We start from the raw sequence: 11,998 nt of genomic DNA, 5'->3' as shown, positions 1-11,998 counted from the left end.
GATTCAAGTTACGTCTGAAGGGAGTTCTCTGTGCCTCTTGGATTTCAATGCCTTTTTCCTTCCCCAGTTCAGGGAAGTTCTCAGCTATAATTTCTTCAAGTACCCCTTCAGCACCTTTCCCTCTCTCTTCCTCCTCTGGGATACCAATTATGCGTCGATTATTTCTTTTTAGTGTATCACTTAGTTCTCTAATTTTCCCCTCATACTCCTGGATTTTTTTAATCTCTCTTTCTCTCAGCTTCCTCTTTCCCCATAACTTTATCTTCTAGTTCACCTATTCTCTCCTCTGCCTCTTCAATCCGAGCCGTCGTGGTTTCCATTTTGTTTTGCATTTCAATTAAAGCGTTTTTCAGCTCCTCGTGACTGTTCCTTAGTCCCTTGATCTCTGTGGCAAGAGATTCTCTGCTGTCCTGTATACTGTTTTCAAGCCCAGTGATTAATTTTATGACTATTATTCTAAATTCACTTTCTGTTATATTATTTAAATCCTTTTTGATCAGTTCATTAGCTGTTGTTATTTCCTGGAGATTCTTCTGAGGGGAATTCTTGCGTTTGGTCATTTTGGATAGTCCCTGGAGTGGTGAGGACCTGCAGGGCACTTCCTCTGTGCTGTGGTGTATAACTGGAGTTGGTGGGCTGGGCTGCAGTCCGACCTGATGTCTTCCCCCAGCTCACCGCTGGGGCCACAGTCAGACTGGTGTGTGCCTTCTCTTCCCCTCTCCTAGGGGCGGGATTCACTGTGGGGTGGCCTGGCAGTCTGGGCTACTTGCACACTGCCAGGCTTGTGGTGCTGGGGATCTGGCGTATTAGCTGGGGTGGGTAGGCAAGGTGCATGGGGGCAGGAGGGGCAGGCTTAGCTCCCTTCTCCTTAGGTGATCCACTTCAGGAGGGGCCCTGTGGCAACAGGCGGGAGTCAGATCCGCTGCCGGAGGTTTGGCTCTGCAGAAGCACAGAGTTGGGTGTTTGTGTGGAGCGAGCAAGTTCCTTGGCAGGAACTGGTTCCCTTTGGGATTTTGGCTGGGGGATGGGCGGGGGAGATAGCGCTGGCGAGCGCCTTTGTTCCCCACCAAGCTGAGCTCTGCCGTCCGGGGGCTCAGCAGCTCTCCCTCCTTTTGTCCTCCAGCTTTCCCGCTCTCCGAGCAGAGCTGTAACTTATGACCTCCCAGAGGCTAAGTCTTGCTTGCTGTCGGAACACAGTCCGTCTGGCCCCTCCACTTTTGCCAGCCAGACTCGGGGGCTCTGCTTGGCCGGTGAGCCGCCCCTCCGCCCCGGCTCCCTCCCGCCAGTCCGTGGAGCGCGCACCGCCTCGCCGCCCTTCCTACCCTCTTCCGTGGGCCTCTCGTCTGCGCTTGGCTCCGGAGACTCCGTTCTGCTAATCCTCTGACCGTTTTCTGGGTAATTTAGGCAGGTGTAGGTGGAATCTAAGTGATCAGCAGGACGCACAGTGAGCCCAGCGTCCTCCTATGCCACCGTCTTCCAGGCCCTCCCCCCGTTAATCCTTTTTAAACATGAGGAAACAGACTTTGAGAAACTCATCCCTTGCTTTCACAAAAAGAGTACAGAAAGCAGAGATGTGACATATGGCATCTATATTCCATGTGTCAGTCAGTAATGGTACCAATAGCCACTGCTGAAGGAAACCCATTGTGTGCTATGGTTTACAGGTACTATTTTTTTCAAGTTTATTTATTTGTTTTTAGAGAGGGGGGAGAGAAAGCACGAGCAAGCATGGGGTAGGGGCAGAGAGAGAGAGAGGGAGAGAGAATCCAAAGCAGGCTCCACTGTCAACACAGAACCAGACAAAGGATTTAAATCCATAAACTGTGAGATCATGACCTGAGCTGAAATCAAGTGTTGGACACTTAACCAACTGAACCACCCAGGTGCCCCTACAGATAATATTTTTAATTCACACAGAATTTTGAAAAAATGGTGGTTATTATTACTTTACTGATAAAAAATCTGAGTCTCACCAGGCTGAATAGCTTAATCAAGGTGACACAGTAAGTAAGGAGAAAAGTCAGAATCTGAACACAAGTTAACTAGACTTAAGAATGTATGATGTCAACCTTAAAAATAAAACTGCCACTGGGACGCCTGAGTGGCTCAGTGGGTTAGGCCTCTGACTTCAGCTCAAGTCATGATCTTGCAGTCCACGAATTCGAGCCCCGCGTTGGGCTCTGTTGCTGACAGCTCAGAGCCTAGAGCCTGCTTCAGATTCTTTCTCTCTCTCTGCCCCTCCCTCACTCACAATCTCTCAAAAATGAACAAATGTTAAAAAAAATAAAACTGCCAGTTATTTTACTAGCAAAAGATTGGTTTATTTGAGAAAAGCAGAAAATTACAATCCATGGCTAGCAAGTCACAGCAAAATCATAAGTCAGTCCAACAACAACAAAAAAAGAGAGGAACATTATTTTCTAGAGAAGGAGGAAGTTGAGAGGAGTTGTTTTGAGGGAAAGTCCTTTGGAGAAAAGCAAGAGTTCGGGGTGGTGAAGGTTTCTCATTGGCTAAGTTGCAGGGGTAAATTCTTGTAGAAGATGCAATGTACTTTCCCTGGGTGGCCTATAATCGATCATTCTTTCTTGTTAAGGAATCTTCTGTTGGGTCTGTAGTTGACAATTCTTCTTGTGATTAGCATTGAATGGTATGGTTCCCCCTAGTAGCCTTCCTGTCTAGCATCCTGAATCTACTTTTTTGGTTTCTCTTTATTAATTTTCACAGCTGGAGTCTTATTTATTTGTTTTGCTTTATTTTTAATACACTGATATCACTATAAAATAAATATATATTAATGATATATGAAGCTTTCCATGTAACACTGGGTCCATTGTGGATGCTCAAAACATATTGGTGCTTTTTTCTGCATGGTCTCAGACAAGGTGTTTGAAATCTAGTACTCTGTCTAGAGTTAGCCAAAACAACAATAACAGCAGCCAGGGTCATTAAACAGTAAGCACAGTGAATCTACCATTCCTTTTCAGTTTGTCTTTCAGAGTTCTAACAAGGTAAACCTAATCAGTATAAGTCACTCCATTTTTTTTTTTTCATACCAGAAAGCAAATGTCTGCAGAAGAGTATTTGGGAATCAGTAAAGCAACTATGATTTCCTGAGAGACAGATCCCAGAAAGAAACAGCTCCAGGAAACCAGGAATCCATAATTGGTGAGTCACCATCCAGTTACTCTGCACCTACTGACTACTTGTGTTATGTATATTAACAGCAGATTAGAACCCCAGAGTCATTATTTGTCTGTGTGTACCCCCAGAAGGAATCTCAAAGGTCATCTATCTTACCCACCCCCCCAATTGTCCAGATAAGAAGATTAAGACTCTGAAAGGTAAAATGTCTCACTAAGTTCACGTGTTTTGAATTCCTCTTGTCCTATGTTATGCCAGATTTTCAGCCTCAAGTCCAGGGACTGACCTACACTGAAGGTTCAGCAGGCTGGATGGAGGACTGCCCTGAGGTCTGTGGTGACTGAAATCAAGCTACAGTGTGTAGAGTAATGTTGGTTTGAGAAGGGTCTGCTTCCCTGCCAGAACACTTTCCTCCTTGTTAAGTGGAGCAAGTATTCCTCTACTTTTTCTTGGGGAATACTCCTGCACTCACTTTGTAGCAAATGAGAGGGAGTAAGGTACTTCATGTTAGTATAACCAATCTTCCCATACATAATCAGAGACAGAATCTCAGGAACTAATATTAAGAGAACATGCCTTTTTAAAATTATTATTATTTGAAGTATAGTTTGCACACAATGTTACATAGTTTCAGATATCCAATATAGTGATCCAACAACTCTATACTGATGCTATCTATACTCACCACAAGTATAGCTACCATCTATCACCATATAATGCAACCACAATACCATTGATTAAATTTCCAGGGAACATATCTTGTTTTGAAGACAGTAGCCTAGTACTTAACTTACCTAATTTTATTTTATCTTCCTAATGACATTGTGTAAGGTAGTAATTATCTCTGTACTACAGGGGTAGAAACAGAGGCTCACAGAAGTCCAGATATTTTTTCCCTGTTAGAAAGTGGATGAACAATGGTATGTGTGATTCCAAATCCCAGACATCCTGAGAAGTGTTTAGTTAGAATAATAGCCTCATGTTGAAGCAACCCAAAGAATAAGTAAAATTATTTTTCCAAGTATGTGATTTACAGCCACAGCAGTTGAAGATTTTCTTTCTTTCTATTTTCCTTTAATTAGAGGACTGATATTAGTAAAATTTCAAAATGAAAACCCAAGCTGGTAAATCTGTGGAAAAATGGACACTAAGGCCACATTTATATATCTAGAATCAACATTTAGAGGGGGTAGATTAATAGAGCAAACAGAGTGATGGCGATTACCCTGGTAACATAATCTCCATTGAGCCTTGCTTGAGGAGAAAATGAAAAGCTCCAACATCTGTCAGGTTCAACCAGAGTTCATTGAAGATAGAAAGTGTTACATGCTTTGCTTTCTCTTTTTTTTTTTTCCTTAAAAATCAAAGGTGGCAGAATTAACACAGATGATCTAGCATCTGGAGGACAGTGGTTCAAAGCTTTCATTAGAGTCCTGGTTACCGAGTAGAATGAACCAGTGGCACCAACACAGTCTTTGGGGCTCAACTCAAGATTTTTTCCATGAAAAAAATAAAAAAACAAACCATTACCAGAAATTATAACATTTCTCTAAATGAAATTTAGCCAACCAATTTCAGGCTCACTTTGAAAGGAAATATTATCATAGGAGTTGGCTTTAGTATTGGACCATTTTTTGTTTAAGTTGCTCTTCTTGTCTCAGTAGAGGAAGAGGTATTTGCCATAAAAGTCAGTTTTTCTTATCCTCTTGGGCATAAAAGTTTAAGCAAACCCCCTCACATGAAAAGAATAGCAGGTGTATCCTGGTGTATCCTCCCACCCCACACTCACTCACTTTTTACCCTGCCAACATCTATCCATTTGGTAACATCTTGTCATACTTTTTTTTTTTTAAGTTTATTTTCAAGTTAATTAACATACAGTGTAGTCTTGGTTTCAGGAGTAGAATCAAGTGATTCATCTCTTACATATGACACTCAGTATTCATCCCCAAAAGTGCCCTCTTTAATACCCCTTTCCCATTTAACCCACCCCTTTACTTTTGTTTTTAGTTGAAATATATTTGACACATAACATTGTGTAAATTTAAGGTGCACAACATCTTAATTTGATACATTTATATGTTGTAATGTGATTGAGACTAGCCATAATTAACACCTACCATATTAATTATCATTTTTTTAATGGTTGGAAGAATTAAATTCTAGTCTCTCAGCAAGTTTGATGATTATAATACAATACTGTGCATTAAGTCTCTAGGGCTTATTTAGTACTTGTTGCAAGTTTGCACCCTTCAACGTCTGTCCTACCCTCCCCCCATATCTTAATAACCACCATTTTCCTTTGTCTGTTTTTACATATTTGGCTTTTTAAAATTCCACATACAAGTGATATTATTCAGTACTTATCTTTTTCTTTCTGACTTACCTCACTTAACATAATGTCCTCATGTTCTATACATGTTATCACAAACAGCACGATGTCCTTTCTTTTCATGGCTGAATAATATTTCATTTGGTCAACAAGTACATGAAAAGATGTTCAACATCAGTAATCATCAGGAAAATGCAGATCAAAACCACAATGATGTATTACTTCATCCTGTTATAATGGCTATCACAAGAAGATAAGGGATAATAAGTGCTGGCCAGTATGTGGAGAAAAGAGAACACTTGTGCACTGTTGATGGGAATGTAAATTGGTTCAGCTACTATGGAAAACGGTATGAAAGTGCTTCAAAAAGTTAAAAATAGGTCTATCATATTGCCATACTTCTTAAAGGCATGTAGACACATGAATGTACCAAATAAAAATAGTATTTTGTGCTGTTTGCTATTTTATATATCATTTTGCAGGGGTTTATTTTCACTAGTATGTTTTGGGGGGTTGTTCATTCTATAAAAATCTTCCTTATCATGCACAACTGCTATAGTATATTCTCTAGTATGCCTTATCCATTCAATCATTGATAGTATTTTACAACTTTTTTTTTTTTTTATTTTTCACAAACAAGATGCTAAAAACACCCTGGGACAAGCCTACTTGTTTGTCTGGGTTTCCCTACGATTGTGTTCTACTGATTCACACTGCATCATATCTATCCTGCCCTTGTCATGTCTCCAAGCAAGCAAAGCACATTCCCTGTCCCATTATTGGCTTTGGACCTGTGAGCACCACATCAGAAGGGACACTCTGCTTCGGATGGTGTAGTTCAGCTCCACCTGTTGCTCTTTCTCCCTTTGCCTCAGGAACAGCATATCTGAGATAAGGTCTGCTTTCCTCCATCTATGACTCCATAATGGGAGCACATGCAGAGAAGACCAGAGCTGACCCACATTCCCAAGTGGTGGTAACAGAGAAAGAGAGATTTCTTATTATACTACTCTGGGATATTAGGGACATTCAATACCATTGCAAAAGCTGAATAGTGTAACTAAATTCTAACAAGTAGAATGGTTGAGTCATAAGTTTAAGTCCATTCTACAAATATTTTGAAGTAAAAGATTTTGAACCTACTGTTCTAGATTCTGGGGTTCATAGCAGTGTAGAGCAGTGAAGAAAGTCAAGTTCCTACTGGCAGGGTGCTTATGTTCTGCACGTTATAAATTTTTAAAGTTTTAATAAATGCCATCAAATTGCCTTCCCCTAATATATAGTTATATATAGAGAGGAAATTTAGGGTGCTTTGTCTTTCCAGATTGCTTCTCCTCTATTCCCTAACCTGCAAAGAAGTGCTTTCATTCTAAGCATGAGCTCAGCAAAGCTGGCTGTACAACTAACCCTCACCTTATAGACCCTGGCAGCCAGTCTGGCTGTGGATATTCTACCTGGTAATATCATCTTTAACCTTACTTTTTAGTTTTCAGCATGAAGGGATGCTCTATCTTTACTCATACCATAAGGACAAATGAGATTATGGAAACTCATGGCTTACAATGTCTTGAAATCTTAGGCCTTTCTGTGGTTGCATGGCCATGATAGGCCATAGAACTGACAGAACTCAGTGCAGTGGAGTGAATGGAGAAGTCAGAGAGAGAACAGCTAGTGCTGTAGGGCAGGTTTAGCAAACTGGGGTCTAGGGGCCACGTCCCAGGGAAAGGAGCAGGAAGAACAACCTGACTCCAGAGTTCAGCCTGACCAGGCAAAGATGCATCTCAGAGGTCCACAATATCCTTATTGCCATTTTCCTGATGCCCTGGAAACTGTGAATGAGCCCTGGCCCCTGTATGTCCTCTAAGTCATATACTTCTTACCAGACTCTTCTCCTCGTTTCAACATCCAGTGTCCTACTAAAGTCTTGGCCCTTTTCTGAAGTACTTAAGCAGGCTCCTGATATCCTGTTGGACAACTCTTGTCAAAATCCGTTTTAGAGAAACTGAGGCCAGCTTCTTCTATTAAAGTAGGCATTGGTTCTTCAGAACTTCTATCCTGGCTAGATGCTTTTTAGTCCAGCCTATCTTCTCTTCTCCCTGTGCTGTCTGTCTCTGCTGTGCTGTATCTCTTGGGGCTCTTCAGCCTCTATTCTAGGCAACTCTTTTGAGCTCCTGTCTTCTGCAAACCTGGTTTATCCACATAGTCTGTGTCACTGAGGCTTCGTGTTACCTTCCCAGCCAAGTGCACAGGATTATAGGCAATATACTCCTATGCTCTTGAATTGCCTGGGTATCATTTTTCAGAAAAATTCCTGAAGAAATCTTGATTTTGAATCACATTCTGAATATAGAAAGAACACACTTTCCAGAAGTCATGCATGACCACACGGTAACAGCAGCAAATGTATATTTAAGGCTCAATTTTTGTGTGTACTATTCTAAGAATTTTACATATATTAATCTTCACACAATGCTATGGAGTAGCTCACCTTTTTAAAGGTAAGAAAATTGAAGCACAGAGAAGAAAAGTGCCTCACCCAATATCACATATTTAGAGACATCATTGAAAGGAGACTCTGGGGCACCTGGGTGGTTCAGTCAGTTGAGCCCATGACTTCGGCTCAGGTCATGATTTCCCAGCGCATGAGTTCAAGCCCCGCGTTGGGCTGTGTGCTGACAGCTTAGAGCCCGGAGACTGCTTCAGATTCTGTGTCCCCCTCTCTCTCTCTGCCCCACCCCTTCTTGTGCTCTGTCTCTCTCTCTTTCAAAAATTAATAAACATCAAAAAAAATTTTTTTTAATTAAAAAAATAAAAAAAAAGAAAGGAGACTCAGAATATTCCCAGGTGATATAGTTCTGGAGACAGAAGTAATTTCTTCCCACCAATAAAGGAATTTCCTGATCAGCATCATTGGAGATTACTTGAATATTTCAAAGGCTTACGAGCACAAGTTTTTTGCTACATTACCATATGTACCGAGTATATTTTTTTGGATGAGTAGTTTGAATAAAGTTTACTCTCAATTTGAAAAAAGATAATCTCAATCCAAAGTCTGTGCTTAACATTGCCTTTAAACAAAATATTAAAGTGGCAAATACTATAGTGGTGACTATTAAGGGAGAAAAATCAGCAGAATTTGCTAATTCCTTGTTTGTAAGGAGTGAAGGGGAGGGGGCAATAAAAATGACTCCCAAGTTTCTGGTTTACATTGAACCTCTTGGTACTTGCAAGAGAATCAAAAGGCAGAGTCACAGGCTCTTGGGGCAATAGGCTGGGTGCTAAATTTGGGGCTGTCAGATGGACAGTGCCCTCAGGATTGTCAGCTGGACCACAGTTATTTGTGTCCCGGAAAGTCAGACTCCAGTTTGCATCTGGGCCCCAGCCCTACTCCTCTGCCTGTAACCTGTGAAAGTTATTTCATATTGGGACCATTATTTTCTCACTGATGATGTGGGGTGATGGTAATTCCTGTTTCATGGAATCATTTGATATAGGTCTTTAAAATGTAGATAATAATATAGGCTTGAACATTCTTGTGTAAACCCCACATGGAAACAGGCATGGTGGCAGCAGCCTCCCAGTCAGCTTTCCCTGTCACCAGAGAATCCCCAAAAGCCATTGATGGGTATACCCCTTTCAGAGAGGTGGGAAGTCCATTAAGTAAGAGGTTGGTACCACTCCTTACCTCTGGATCTTTCCTTAGATAAAGGTTTTAGGTTTTACTTGGTTTTGGATAAACCGATTCATCCAATATATATCAGTCTTACAAACTAAGTAACAGCAAAATAACTTAGTGGCAAATGCCAACTCACCTATGGCCTAGAATTTCAGAAATAATTTCTGAAGCTGGAAAAGGGGTTTTGTGTTCCTTGAGAGTGCTGCTGTTACTACCTGAAACACCAATTGCCATGGAGGTGGGGTTGGGGGACAACCTACTGATTCAGAGCACATGCCTGAAATGGGTTGGTGGAGTAGACAAAATAAGTACTGACTTGTTTCAGAACCAAACAGCCACTATCGAGAGAAACTATTTTTTTTAACATTTATTTATTTTTCAGAGAGAGAGAGACTGGGGACTGAGGATCTGATGTGGGGCTCAGAGCAGAGCCCAATGTCAGCGCAGAGCCCGATGTGGGGCTCAAACTCACGAACCTTGAGATGATATCCTGAGGGGAAATCAAGAGATGGCTGCTTACCAGACTGAGCCACCCAGGCACCCTAGAGAAATTATTTTTATAAACACATCTTAGTTCTGAGATTGGAATATCTAACAGCCCACTTAACTATTTTAAGTGTTTAAAATAGATCAGATTCTAAGTTTGAATTAGTTTATACTTCATCAGGTGGACTATTCACAATAAGAGATGGTTTATTGATTCAACTCCACAGAACATAAAGCAAGATGAAAAATGAGGCCATGATTGAACACCATGTACAATGACAGAATATCATCTTTTCTGGGCATGCTGTCTCTTTATTTGACAATGTTGGAAAAACTATTAGACAAAAAGAGAAATAAAAATTGTGGTATCCACGACACATTCAACTGGGGTCATTTAAGTCATGTATGTAAAATGATGGCTTGGAAAGGGAATGGCGGAATACCCCATTTAGCTATAGACTTGCTCTGACACCCAGAAAAGTGAAGCACTGCTAACAGTGTAGTGCTGGGGGGTTGGTACCTAGATCTCCTGATTCATGATCTTCTTGATTTCTAGTAACCAGGTTTTATTTTTATTTTTTTAAATTTTTTTAACGTTTATTTATTTTTGAGACAGAGAGAGACAGAGCAGGAATGGGGGAGGGTCAGAGAGAGAGGGAGACACAGAATCTGAAACAGGCTCCAGGCTCTGAGCTGTCAGCACAGAGCCCAACGCGGGGCTCCAACTCACAAACCGTGAGATCATGACCTGAGCCGAAGTCAGAAGCTTACCCGACTGAGCCACCCAGGCGCCCCAACCAGGTTTTATTTTTATTTACTTCTTGTCTTCTGGCTCAATGCCCAACTTCTCTGTGGAGCATCCCTTGGCCTTTCTGGCCTGATGAAGTATTTCCCCACTCTGACTTCCATGCTTCCACTTTCTGACAGCTTCAGGTAATGATACTGCTCTGCCTTCTATCATTTCTCCTCTGCCCAAGGCTGAAAATGTGCTTCAACCTTTTGTTGCTGTGTCACTTTATGGACTACAAACAATGGCCCTATACACAAAAGTTCACAGAAATCCAAGATTGCTTTCTCTCTTTTCATGCTTTTCCCTCTTGGGTCCAACCTGGTGACCCATGGAGGAAAGTAGAGATTATTTCCTTTATAAGATTGCTACTGTTTCTTAGAGATATTGTGGGAAGGAATAAAAATACTTGATTTACTCTGGAATGTAGGTAGTTGCACTTGTTTTGAGAATTAAAAGATCTTTCCCATTGTTCATGGGAAAAACTGTAGCATACAATGGCTGGATGTCATTCCACATCAATAAAACTGCAGGTGTTTACTCTTTTTGTTAAGAAAGTGAAATTTTCACAGGTACTAATTTTCTTGAGTTATTGTGTTTTATGATAAATCTACATTTAATTTTCAGTAGTGGAAAAGAGAAACAAAGTTTCAGACATAAAAGGATTTTGCACAATCCAATATGTGTTTAAGTATCAAGAATGATGAAAGCAAGGCATTGAGCAGTCAAGTGGCTGTGAAACTTAGTTACTATGGCAACAAGGGTGATTATAATGTTGTGGAGTTATGTGGCTGTTCTAGGTGGACCGAGAGAGTGTACAAAGGGAAAAGGGGAATTTGAAGGTGTGATGTCCCCAACTCAAAACATGCATAGACAAATCTGCAAATCTGTATGAGTGAGTAACATCTTTACTTTCTTTACTGCAGGGAAGATGTGAAAAACAAGTCCTGGTTCTATTAGTTGTAGAGTTGCAGTTCCATTTAATTAGTTAGTTACCTATTGTGGGAGGGATTTGCTGGTTGGTGATGACTTTTCCCCTGGTTTATTGAGATATAATTGACATATAACATTGCATTAGGCATGAAGCATAATGAGTGGATATATGTATATATTTCAAAATGATCATTGCTCACATAGTTGCAATTAGCAACTTTCAAATATACAATACAGTATTGTTAACTACAGTCACCATCCCAGAACTCATTTACATTCCAGAACTTATCTATCTTATAACAGGACATTTGTACCTTTGATCACCTTTACCCATTCCCCCTACCTCCCAACCCCACATCTGGCAACCAAACTGTTCTCTGTATCTGTAAGTTTCTTTTATATTTATATTTTGCATATAAGTGACATCATAAGGTATTGTCTTTCTTTGACTTATTTCACTTAACATAATGTCCTCAAGTTCCATTCATGTTGCTGCAAATGCCAGGATGTCCTTCTTTTCCATGTTTGAATAGTATTCCATTGTATACATATATGACATTTTATTTGGTCATTCATCTCTAGATGGACACTTGGGTTATTTCCACATCTAAGCTGTTAAATATAATGCTGTAATGAACATGAG

At 40.6% G+C, this 11,998-nt stretch overlaps 1 long non-coding RNA gene across 1 annotated transcript in view; it reads left to right on the top strand.

Moving 5' to 3' along the window:
* The window catches only part of LOC125910201 (uncharacterized), a 23,528-nt gene extending 20,056 nt beyond the window's left edge, over positions 1–3,472 (top strand). The window contains exons 2-3 of the long non-coding RNA XR_007453888.1: positions 3,057–3,165; positions 3,400–3,472. This is a non-coding gene — a long non-coding RNA (uncharacterized LOC125910201). The remainder of the gene's footprint in view (positions 1–3,056; positions 3,166–3,399) is intronic.
* Positions 3,473–11,998: the final 8,526 nt, after the last annotated feature.

The sequence above is a fragment of the Panthera uncia genome, assembly GCF_023721935.1.
Source record: "Panthera uncia isolate 11264 chromosome B3 unlocalized genomic scaffold, Puncia_PCG_1.0 HiC_scaffold_1, whole genome shotgun sequence".
In the NCBI taxonomy this organism is placed as follows: domain Eukaryota; kingdom Metazoa; phylum Chordata; class Mammalia; order Carnivora; family Felidae; genus Panthera; species Panthera uncia.
The sequence above is the reverse complement of the archived record's forward strand: the minus strand, read 5'-3'. Positions and strand labels throughout refer to the sequence as shown.